We start from the raw sequence: 10,588 nt of genomic DNA, 5'->3' as shown, positions 1-10,588 counted from the left end.
ACTGACTGGAATTTTGAGGACAAGCTCTCAGGTGTCTATCCTCTTCTTAGGGAAACGATCTCAGATGAAGGGGATAGACACCCCTCAAGCTCTCCCTAAATATCAATCTAATGTTGTACATTAAAGTAAACTTCATGGGCAATACATAGCTGTTGTTATTCCATGTACACTAACATGCCTACAATCTCAGCACACAGCTCTGCCTGCCCCTCCTTTTCCAAGATGGCGCCCCGGTAGCCCCGCCCCTACCAGTGCACACGCGCTCTCCGCCCTCTTTCGCGCGTTGCATGCTGGCCCTCGCGAGCAGCGCTGCGGCGTGAGTGCGGCCTAGTTTGTGGATCGGGGACCCGCCTCACAGGACAAAATACCGACCGAATCCCGGAGCTGACAACACACCGAACTTTCCCGCTGGTGACCTGTGGAGCCTCAGGGAAGAGAAGAAGCGCTCAGCCCTCTGTTCAGTCAGGCGACCCCATCCTTACCGGGGTAGGTGAGTGAGTCTGGCGGCCGCAGTGTGCCCGTATACGGGGGGCAGGGGAGCTCCGGGGGGACGGGGCGTCTGAGTGGTGCGGAGAGGGGCGGCTGTCCCGCTTTGTCCTCCTAGCAGTGTGCGGGGAATGTGTATTGTCTGTGAGGGGAAAGGCCTCTCCTCCACCACCTGGCCGGACCGAGGGCATGGCGGGAAGACCTCCCAATCCATCCATCCATCTACAGCCCGGCTGTGTGTGTGAGGGGCAGGCCGTCCACTCACCCCCCAGTGTGGGAGACCCCCCTGTCCCCTACTAATGCTGGGGTGTTCATGGCACACACACGGCTCACCCCATCTTTTGTATGGGAGATCCTACCAACACATGTCTGGGTACCCCCATTATAGTGCCCTCTACCCCCAACACATGTCTGGGTACCCCCATTATAGTGCCCTCTACCCCCAACACATGTCTGGGTACCCCCCGTTATAGTGCCCTCTACCCCCAACACATGTCTGGGTACCCCCGTTATAGTGCCCTCTACCCCCAACACATGTCTGGGTACCCCCCGTTATAGTGCCCTCTACCCCCAACACATGTCTGGGTACCCCCGTTATAGTGCCCTCTACCCCCAACACATGTCTGGGTACCCCCCGTTATAGTGCCCTCTACCCCCAACACATGTCTGGGTACCCCCCGTTATAGTGCCCTCTACCCCCAACACATGTCTGGGTACCCCCCGTTATAGTGCCCTCTACCCCCAACACATGTCTTGGTACCCCCCGTTATAGTGCCCTCTACCCCCAACACATGTCTGGGTACCCCCCGTTATAGTGCCCTCTACCCCCAACACATGTCTGGGTACCCCCCGTTATAGTGCCCTCTACCCCCAACACATGTCTGGGTACCCCCCGTTATAGTGCCCTCTACCCCCAACACATGTCTTGGTACCCCCCGTTATAGTGCCCTCTACCCCCAACACATGTCTTGGTACCCCCCATTATAGTGCTCTCTACCCCCAACACGTCTGGGTACCCCCCATTATAGTGCTCTCTACCCCCAACACATGTCTGGGTACCCCCCATTATATTGCCCCCTGCCCCCCCAACACTTGTCTGGGTGCCCCCAACACTTGTCTGGGTGCCCCCAACACTTGTCTGGGTGCCCCCAACACTTGTCTGGGTGGCCCCCCATTATAGTGCCCTCTGCCCCAACCCTTGTCTAGGTACCCCCCTATTATAGTGCCCTCTCCCCCAACCCTTGCCTGGGTACCCCCCATTATAGTACCCTCTGCCCCAACACATGTCTGGGTACCCCCCATTATAGTGCCCTCTGCCCCAACACATGTCTGGGTACCCTCCATTATAGTGCCCTTTGCCCACCAACACTTGTCTGGGTTGTCCCCCATTATAGTGTCCTCTGCCCCCCAACACATGTCTGGGTAGCCCCCCATTATAGTGCCCTCTGCCCCCCACACATGTCTGGGTAGCCCCCCATTATAGTGCCCTCTGCCCCCCAACACGTCTGGGTAGCCCCCCATTATAGTGCCCTCTGCCCCCCAACACGTCTGGGTAGCCCCCCATTATAGTGCCCTCTGCCCCCCAACACGTCTGGGTAGCCCCCCATTATAGTGCCCTCTGCCCCCCAACACGTCTGGGTAGCCCCCCATTATAGTGCCCTCTGCCCCCCAACACGTCTGGGTAGCCCCCCATTATAGTGCCCTCTGCCCCCCAACACGTCTGGGTAGCCCCCCATTATAGTGCCCTCTGCCCCCCAACACGTCTGGGTAGCCCCCCATTATAGTGCCCTCTGCCCCCCAACACGTCTGGGTAGCCCCCCATTATAGTGCCCTCTGCCCCCCAACACGTCTGGGTAGCCCCCCATTATAGTGCCCTCTGCCCCCCAACACGTCTGGGTAGCCCCCCATTATAGTGCCCTCTGCCCCCCAACACGTCTGGGTAGCCCCCCATTATAGTGCCCTCTGCCCCCCAACACGTCTGGGTAGCCCCCCATTATAGTGCCCTCTGCCCCCCAACACGTCTGGGTAGCCCCCCATTATAGTGCCCTCTGCCCCCCAACACGTCTGGGTAGCCCCCCATTATAGTGCCCTCTGCCCCCCAACACGTCTGGGTAGCCCCCCATTATAGTGCCCTCTGCCCCCCAACACGTCTGGGTAGCCCCCCATTATAGTGCCCTCTGCCCCCCCAACACGTCTGGGTAGCCCCCCATTATAGTGCCCTCTGCCCCCCCAACACGTCTGGATAGTGCCCCATTATAGTGCCCTCTGCCCCCCCAACACATGTCTGGATAGTGCCCCATTATAGTGCCCTCTGCCCACCAACACATGTCTGGATAGTGCCCCATTATAGCGCCCCCTGCCCACCAACACATATCTGGGTAGCCCCCCATTATAGCGCCCCCCGACACATGGACGGATACCCCTCGATCTACCCATCATGGAGCTCTCTACCTACCCTCAACAAATGCCTGGGTACCCCATTATAGTGCCCTGTACCCCCCCCCCCCATATAGCCCTCCACCCTCCCAGCACATACCTGGGTACTCCCCATCAGTGCCTTCTACCTACCCCCCCAAACACATGCCCGGGTAACCCCCATCACAGTGCCTGCTGCCTACCTCCCCAACACATGCCAGGGTAACCACATCAACGGGCCCTCTACTTCCCCAACACATGCCTGGGTACCTCCCTCCCTATCGCAGTGCCCTCTGCCTACCTCCCAAACACATGCCCGGGTACCCCTCATCATAGAGCCCTTTACCCCCCCCCCATCACAGTGCCCTCTACCAACCTCCCCAACACATGCCTGGGTACCTCCCTCCCTATCACAGTGCCCTATACCTACCGCCCCAACACAAGCCCAGGTACCCCCATTACAGTGCCCTCTGCCTACCTTCTCAACACATGCCTGGGTACCTACCTCCCTATCACAGTGCCCTCTACCTACCCCCCATAACAGTGACCTCTACCCCCAAGCATAGGCCCGGGGTACCCCCATCACAGTGACTTTTACTTACCTCCCCAACACAGACCCAGGTACCCCCCAATCAGAGTGTCCTCTACCCAGCCCCCCAAATACAGGCCTAGGTAGCCCCCATCACAGTGCCCTCTACCTACCTCCCCAACACAGTCTTGGGCCCCCTTACATTACATTTTTACATTTTTAATTATGGGTTTAATACCAGTTTAAAATGTCTCTAAACCCAAGAAAAAAAACTGATAGTATTTCAGCACTCCTGGTCTTTAGAAGTGGTGGCTGCATTTGTCGTCTTTTTTCACATTTTATTTCCTTTATTTTCAACTGCTAGTTCTGCCATCAACAAGTTTCCTGTACTATGGAGACTACAGTACAGAGCAGTGTTATCACCCATGGATTGGGGACTTGTCAGCAGAAGGCAGAGAAATGGTAGGGGCTCTGAAGGTCCAGCACTCTATGCCGCCCCTTCAGAGCGCATGCGCCGGTAACGTCATCTGCTGCATTCACTCTGAATTAGGAGATATTCACAGTACCTACATTTAAGCCTTACTATAGGCTTGCCTTTAGGTGCAAGTGGTAGAACTGAGTTTACTACCAATTTTACTCTGTAAATGATGATAGAATGATGTTATTGCATGTTATACCTAGTACACACGAGATGATGATCGTCCATTTTTTTTTTTTTTTTTTGTACGCTAATCTCATATCAAAAACGAATAGGTTACTAATGTATGAAAATTCTCATACAACAGAATAAAAATTTGGAAGCTATGTAGTGTATTTGTATTGCATTTTCGGACAAAAGCTGTACTGATTAAACTAAAATCATATGACCTGGTATCTTAAGGGGAAAATGTTTGTCCCTTTTAGAAAATTTCGGACATAAGCTGTGTACTAACGATCAGATTATCATACGATCGTTTCGAAAGCAGTATTTTTTGTACGATTATTCTGATCATGTGTATGGGGCTTAACCCATAGCAGCCCATTAAAAACATCTTTTATTGTGACACTGGCAATAAAACCGTAGTATTTGTTGCTATGGACAACTAACATTTCTTTTCAGGCCCCCCCCCCAATTCAAGGATTTTATTGGGTTTTGGACATGCTTATCTCATAGATAGCTGTAGACCCTGACTTTGAGGGTCAGGTTGCAGAGGTCTATCAAATAAGTGGGGGCAAAAAGGGGAAATTTCCACCTAAAAAGCTTCACTAATGGGCAAGTCCATCAAGTTTGAAGGTTTGTGCTGGGCTCTCCGCAACCCCGAAGAACAGGCCGACGGGTAACCCGGGACATATTTTGCTATCCGATTTGGTACTAGGTAATTATCTCGATAATGCTTTTATAGGATGTTTCCAGGGCCAAGATAGAGCGATATCTTGTGGTTTGCTTGCCAGATGTCTGACCAGTCCACGACGTAAGGTTCAAAGTCAGTTGCCCAGTTGGAGGTGTAAGCTGGGAGAAGGGGCTTTGCAGTGGTTAATAAAGCAGAGAAGTTTGGTTATTACTCCTTGGTCAGATGTACAGACGTTCGTATGTAGTCATAGTGTTGGGGCAGATGCCTGGTGGTGTAAAAATGTTTGTTTTATCTGAATGTATCTAAAAACCTTGGAGCCGGAGAGGGCAAGAGCTGGTGTTGGCGCTTCAATCATCACTGCACCATGGTTGGTATGGTGTCAGAATGATTGAAGCACATTATTTCTTACAGTATATTACATTGTAATATAAATGCAAAAGTTCAGCTCGCCATAATGCAGAATCAGTGTGAGTCCCGAGTGTCACTTGCCACGCTGCCTGCCACCAGATGTCGCTTGCCACCCTGCCTGCCACCAGGTGAGGCACGTCGCTTGCCACCCTGCCTGCCACCAGGTGAGGCACGTCGCTTGCCACCCTGCCTGCCACCAGGTGAGGAATGCCACCAGATGAGGATTCCCACTTGCCACGCTGCCTGCCACCAGATGAGGAATGCCACGCTGCCGGCCCACTGTGGCCCGGCTGCAGAGACGCTAGGGCCCAGTAATGGGCCACGGCCTGGTGGTTGCAGACCCCTGCTTTAGTGAATTTACTTTAAAGCGGAACTTCAGTCATTTTTTTCAACTTTCCATCTATTAAAATGGTTGTAAACCCTTACACATCACTTTTACCTACAGGTAAGCCTATACTAAGGCTTACCTGTAGGTACTGGAAATATCTCCTAAACCTGTACGGTTTAGGAGATATTACCCATATACCCTTGCACCGAGGTCATCGACGCATGCGCACAGAAGAAAGGGCACGATCGTGCCGTTTCTGTAGTGCCTGTGCCATGACAGTCGGGGTTTACTTCCTCTTTAAATCTGCCCTTGTTATTTTAACTTTGGATAGTAAAACACTTTTTTTTTCTGCCAGTATATACCTTATGCAGGCCCACTTCCTGTTTCTTTTCTGCTAAAAAGCCTAGGCTTATAACATTATGCACAGCTCTCTATCAATCTCTCACACTCATGAGAGTTTGCCAGGAAGGGAGGGGGGATGAGTCATAAGAGGGCCAATGAGAGCTGGAGGTACCTCTCTTTCTGTGTGTGTGTGTGTGTAAATCCAGGAAGTGAACAGGCAGCAGTTTCAGCTGCTCACAGTTAAAATGGTTGCCACCAGACTCAGTGGGGGGAGATTTCTGAAGCATAATTGGCAAGTACAGAATCACAGTATATAGAAAATATGCAAAGTGGTTGGAGGGAAGCTTTAGAATGGCAAAGATATTTTTATTACAAATTATGTGAGCGGACTGCAGTTCCTCTTTAAAGTGGATGTAAACCCGAAATTTTTTTTTTTTTTATGTCATACTGTAGAGTATAAGATTTCCTATCATTTGAGCCCAGTCTTGCCACACAGAGTTAATCCATCTCTGAGCAATCCTCTTATTGTTCAGTGAGAAAAATCTTGACAAACTGAGAAAAACTTTGTCAAATCCTCCCCCTTGCTGTGAGTGACAGGTGATTTACATCTCGTGCACTAGCCTAAGACATGCATTATTTTTTAATTCCCTCCCCCACTCCTTTCTTCAGCAGCTCTGCAAGGATTGGCTGTTCCACACCTCAGCATGATTTGGCATGCTGAAGTCATGTGGTTACTTTCCTGTCTTTTCACTGGATGTTAGAGATCATAGCAGAAGTTTAGTCTTAGAAATACACAGGAGAAAATGCATATTGACAAGGGGAGTGTAGAGGTGGGCGGGGAGTCTACTGACATCAGGACTCCACCCACCGAGCTCCAGACAACAGACCCACCCACAGAATATGCAGTTTTTCAGCTCTCATAACAGAGGGGAGACATTTGACAGGTAAAGATACATGCAGGAGGCATGTATATCCTTATAGATAACCCCTATGGCAGTAGTTTAGAAAGGATGACATTGGGTTTACATCCACTTTAATGGTTTATTTATTTTTTTGCTGTATTTAAAATTTTTAACAAATGTGCTGTATTTACTTCACATTTGATACTTTACTTTGATGAACTGACTCTTCTGATTCTCAAAAAAAGGGTCACGTGATCTTCATATTGCTCGGTCCTCCCCTGCACTCTCCTCATTGGCTCACTGGCTGAGACTGACAGCAGTGGGAGCTAATCCCGCTGCTGTCTCAGCCAGTGACAGAGAGGCCTGGGACAGCCGAGGCTCCCATGCACATTGCTGGATCATAAGGGGGGCTCAGATGAGTATTGTGGGAGCAGAACACACAAGGTTTTTTACCTTCATACACAGAATGCATGAAGGTATAAAACCTTCAACCTTTTTTTTTTTTTTTTTCCAACCAGGAGTGCTTTATTGTATAAAATGATATTTACAATATTATAGGTTCACATTCAGTTGTTTCAAGATTACCCATATCACATAGTGCATACATCGTAAATCATTGTCAGAAGAAAAAACATAAATCAGTATTTAAAGTAGTAAATTTTCCAGTTCCCTGTTCAGGGGTGTAGTTCCTGAGTGAAAGGGGGGAGAATACAAAAAAGGGGAGATAAAGGGGGAAACCAACACGAAACAAAGCTCTGTGTGTGTGTGTGTGTGTGTGTGTGTGTGTGTGTGTGTGTGTGTGTGTGGGGGGGATGGAGTTCAGGGAGACATAAGAGAGCATGGGGCAATTAGTAGGTCTTATGGTTCTGTTGACATTATCCCATTACCTAAATCGACGCCCATGAGGACCACACCTTGTCGAACTTCTATGGGCACCCACGATTGATGTACGTCAATTTATACAATGGGAGGGCAGCATTGACTTTGTTTTCCCATGTAGCTATATCCGGGGGGGGGGTAGAAGAGGACCATTTACACAATATTTCTTTCTTAGCATAAAGAGCAAATATGAAATTAACAGTTTGCTGTGGTGTGATCGCTGATCATAGTCATGTATACCTAGTAAGGCCAGTTCAGGCGTCACAGGGACATTCAACTCAAGGCGAACGTTCAACTGGTCAAATATTTCCGCCCAGAAGGTCGATAGCATAGGGCAATCCCAGAACATGTGTAGGTATGTGCCCGGGTGTGTCAAACATCTGGGACATTGTGGGTCTCTGTCAGGATATATTCTAGACATACGTACCGGGGTGAAGTAAACCCTGTGGAGAAATTTGGTTTGTATAAGTTTATCACTTGCAGCTATAACTAGTTTGGGGCCCTGTTCAAGACTATCCTCCCAATCTTCTTCTCTGATGGGATATCAGCCCTCCATTGTTCCCAGAGTCTATCCATTTTTACGCTGTCAATTGGAAGCAAGATACCATACAGAGCCGACAGTGGCTTTTTCAGGTCTTCACAGGACAATAGATTCTCTATGGGGTCTAATTGTAGAACAGGTGGTGTGCGGAATTGAGCCCTGGCCGCATGTCTCAGCTGAATGTAGCGAAAGAACATCCACCCAGGAAGATCATACTTCCTGGATAATTGCGAGAATGACATTAGTATGCCCGTGGGCATAATATCCCTTAAAGTCTTAACGCCGAATCTCGCCCAAACCTGGGGATCTGGTATTGACCTAAAATGAGGCAAGTTAGGGTTTCCCCAGAGAGGCTGGACTGGAGACCAGCGACCCACTTGGCGGAACCTACGTCTAGCCGCAATCCAAACCCTTATCGTCGCCCTAGTCGGGGCAGGGAGATCTCTATAGGCTACCGTTCCTCTATACGCCAGATTTTGTAGCTCTTGTAGTGAGCCTAGCCAGGCTGCCTTAACACAAACCGCAGCGTTAGACTTCTTCGCCTCAAACCACCAGTAAACAGTAACCAGCATTGCTGCCCAGTAATAAACCCTGACGTCTGGGAGGGCCAAACCCCCCAGGTGCGTCGGTGAACGCAGTGTGGATTTTGCCAGTCTCGGTATAGCACCATTCCATATAAAAGAGGTGATGCATTTATCAATTTCTTGAAAAAAGATCTGCGATATCCAGATCGGACTATTACGGAAAAAATAGTTGAATTTGGGTAAAATGATCATTTTGAGAATATATACGGCCCAGTAAATTCAGTGGAAGTCCGGACCAAGACTGGCATTTCTCCCGCAGGAGTCGAAGCAAGGAGAGCATGTTTAGATCATAATATTGACTGACATCCCTAGACACTCTAACCCCAAGGTATTTAAACTCTCCAACCCACTGCAATGGTGTATGATTGTGTGAACCTTGGGTCCGCCTAAAACCTTCAACCTTTACAACCACTTTAACCGTTTCCTGGCTGCCCCACGTACATTTACTGCGGCAGGGCAGCCCAGGTGCGCAAAATCACGTACCTGTACATGATTTCGTGGACGCGGTTTAGTGGGCGTGCCGCTCCCTCTGTGTCCAACCAATTAGCAGGTCCGGCGGCCTCTGCAACCCGCCGATTGTTCACAGGCGAGACGGAGCAGCTGTGAGCAAAACACACCATTGCTCTGTTAGAAACACCTCCCAGGGAACACATTTAACCCCTGGATGACCCTGGATCACCCCTGTAGTCCACCCCTTCCCTGCCAGTGTCATTTATACGATGATCAGTGCATTTTTTTTTTTTTAGCTCTGATCACTGTATTGGTGTCACTGGTCCCCAAAAAGTGTCAGATTTGTCTGCTAAAAATCACAAATCGCTGCCATTACCAGTAAAAACAAAATAAAAGCCCCTAAATATATCCCCTATTTTGTAGACGCTATAACTTTTGCGCAAACCAATCAATATACGCTTATTGGGATTTTTTACCAAAAATATGTAGCAGAATACATATTGGCCTAAATTGATGACTTTTTTTGAAAGTTTTTTTGTATGTTTTATAGCAGAAAGTAAAAAATATTGTTTTTATCAAAAATATTTTTTTTGTTTTATAGCGCAAAAAATTAAAACTGCAAACTGCAGAGGTGATGAAATACCACCAAAAGAAAGCTCTATTTGTGGAAAAAAAAAGGACGTCAATTTTATTTGGGTACAGCATCGCACAACCGCGCAATTGTCAGTCAAAGCGACGCAGTGCCGTATCACAAAAAATGGCCTGGTCAGGAAGTGGGTAAAACCTTCGGGGGCTGAAGTGGTTAAGGTCTGAATTAGGCTTGACATACCTGGCTATTGAGAGATTAGCGGTGTTTTATTTGGCTGGTTGGGGTCTACAAAGTAGAGAAACATGTCTTTACTTGGTATAAAGAGAAAATGTTGCCATTCAATTATGATTGCATGTTCAGCCTATTCTATATCTTTGACCAGCTTTCTGGTGTCCCGCAGTTTTTCTGCTTACGATAGTTTTAACCGTTTGAGTCTTTATTAATGCAAGTGCACTTGTATAGAAGTTCTGGTGTTCGTAAATGGTAACGACATGCTCATGTAGATCTAAATTTGAGTCACCTTTCCATTTTTAGGTTTTTCATTGAAAATAATTAACATTATGTGATTCACACAGTAATTTGGGGTTACATAGGTAACCTCCAGTACCTCTTCTTTAGCCAAGGCTTCAAATGCCCCTGGTAAGGAACCTGACAGATTTAGATGTGTGACCATTAGATGGTCTTTGGAGCAGGATCTTTTGACGTGATGGTTGGCAGCACACAAATCCAATGCAGACTTTAGCCTTTTGCACCCAGGGCATCTAGCATCTGTGTGTCTCATCCCTGAGTTTTAGTGTGCTCGGG

The 10,588-nt window shown here is 48.7% G+C and overlaps 1 protein-coding gene across 3 annotated transcripts in view; it reads left to right on the top strand.

The window, feature by feature from the left end:
- The first annotated feature begins 264 nt into the window (after nt 1–264).
- RBM25 (RNA binding motif protein 25) overlaps nt 265–10,588 on the top strand; it is a 73,233-nt gene continuing 62,909 nt past the window's right edge. For 2 of the 3 annotated variants that reach the window (XM_073610121.1, XM_073610119.1), the window contains exon 1: nt 265–490. The gene's annotated coding sequence lies outside the window, so the exon portion shown is untranslated. The remainder of the gene's footprint in view (nt 491–10,588) is intronic. The other variant, XM_073610120.1, reaches the window with a different exon arrangement.

This window comes from Aquarana catesbeiana, linkage group LG13 (genome assembly GCF_042186555.1).
Source record: "Aquarana catesbeiana isolate 2022-GZ linkage group LG13, ASM4218655v1, whole genome shotgun sequence".
Classification (NCBI taxonomy): domain Eukaryota; kingdom Metazoa; phylum Chordata; class Amphibia; order Anura; family Ranidae; genus Aquarana; species Aquarana catesbeiana.
Note: the sequence above shows the minus strand (reverse complement) of the source record. Positions and strands in the feature narration are given on the sequence as shown.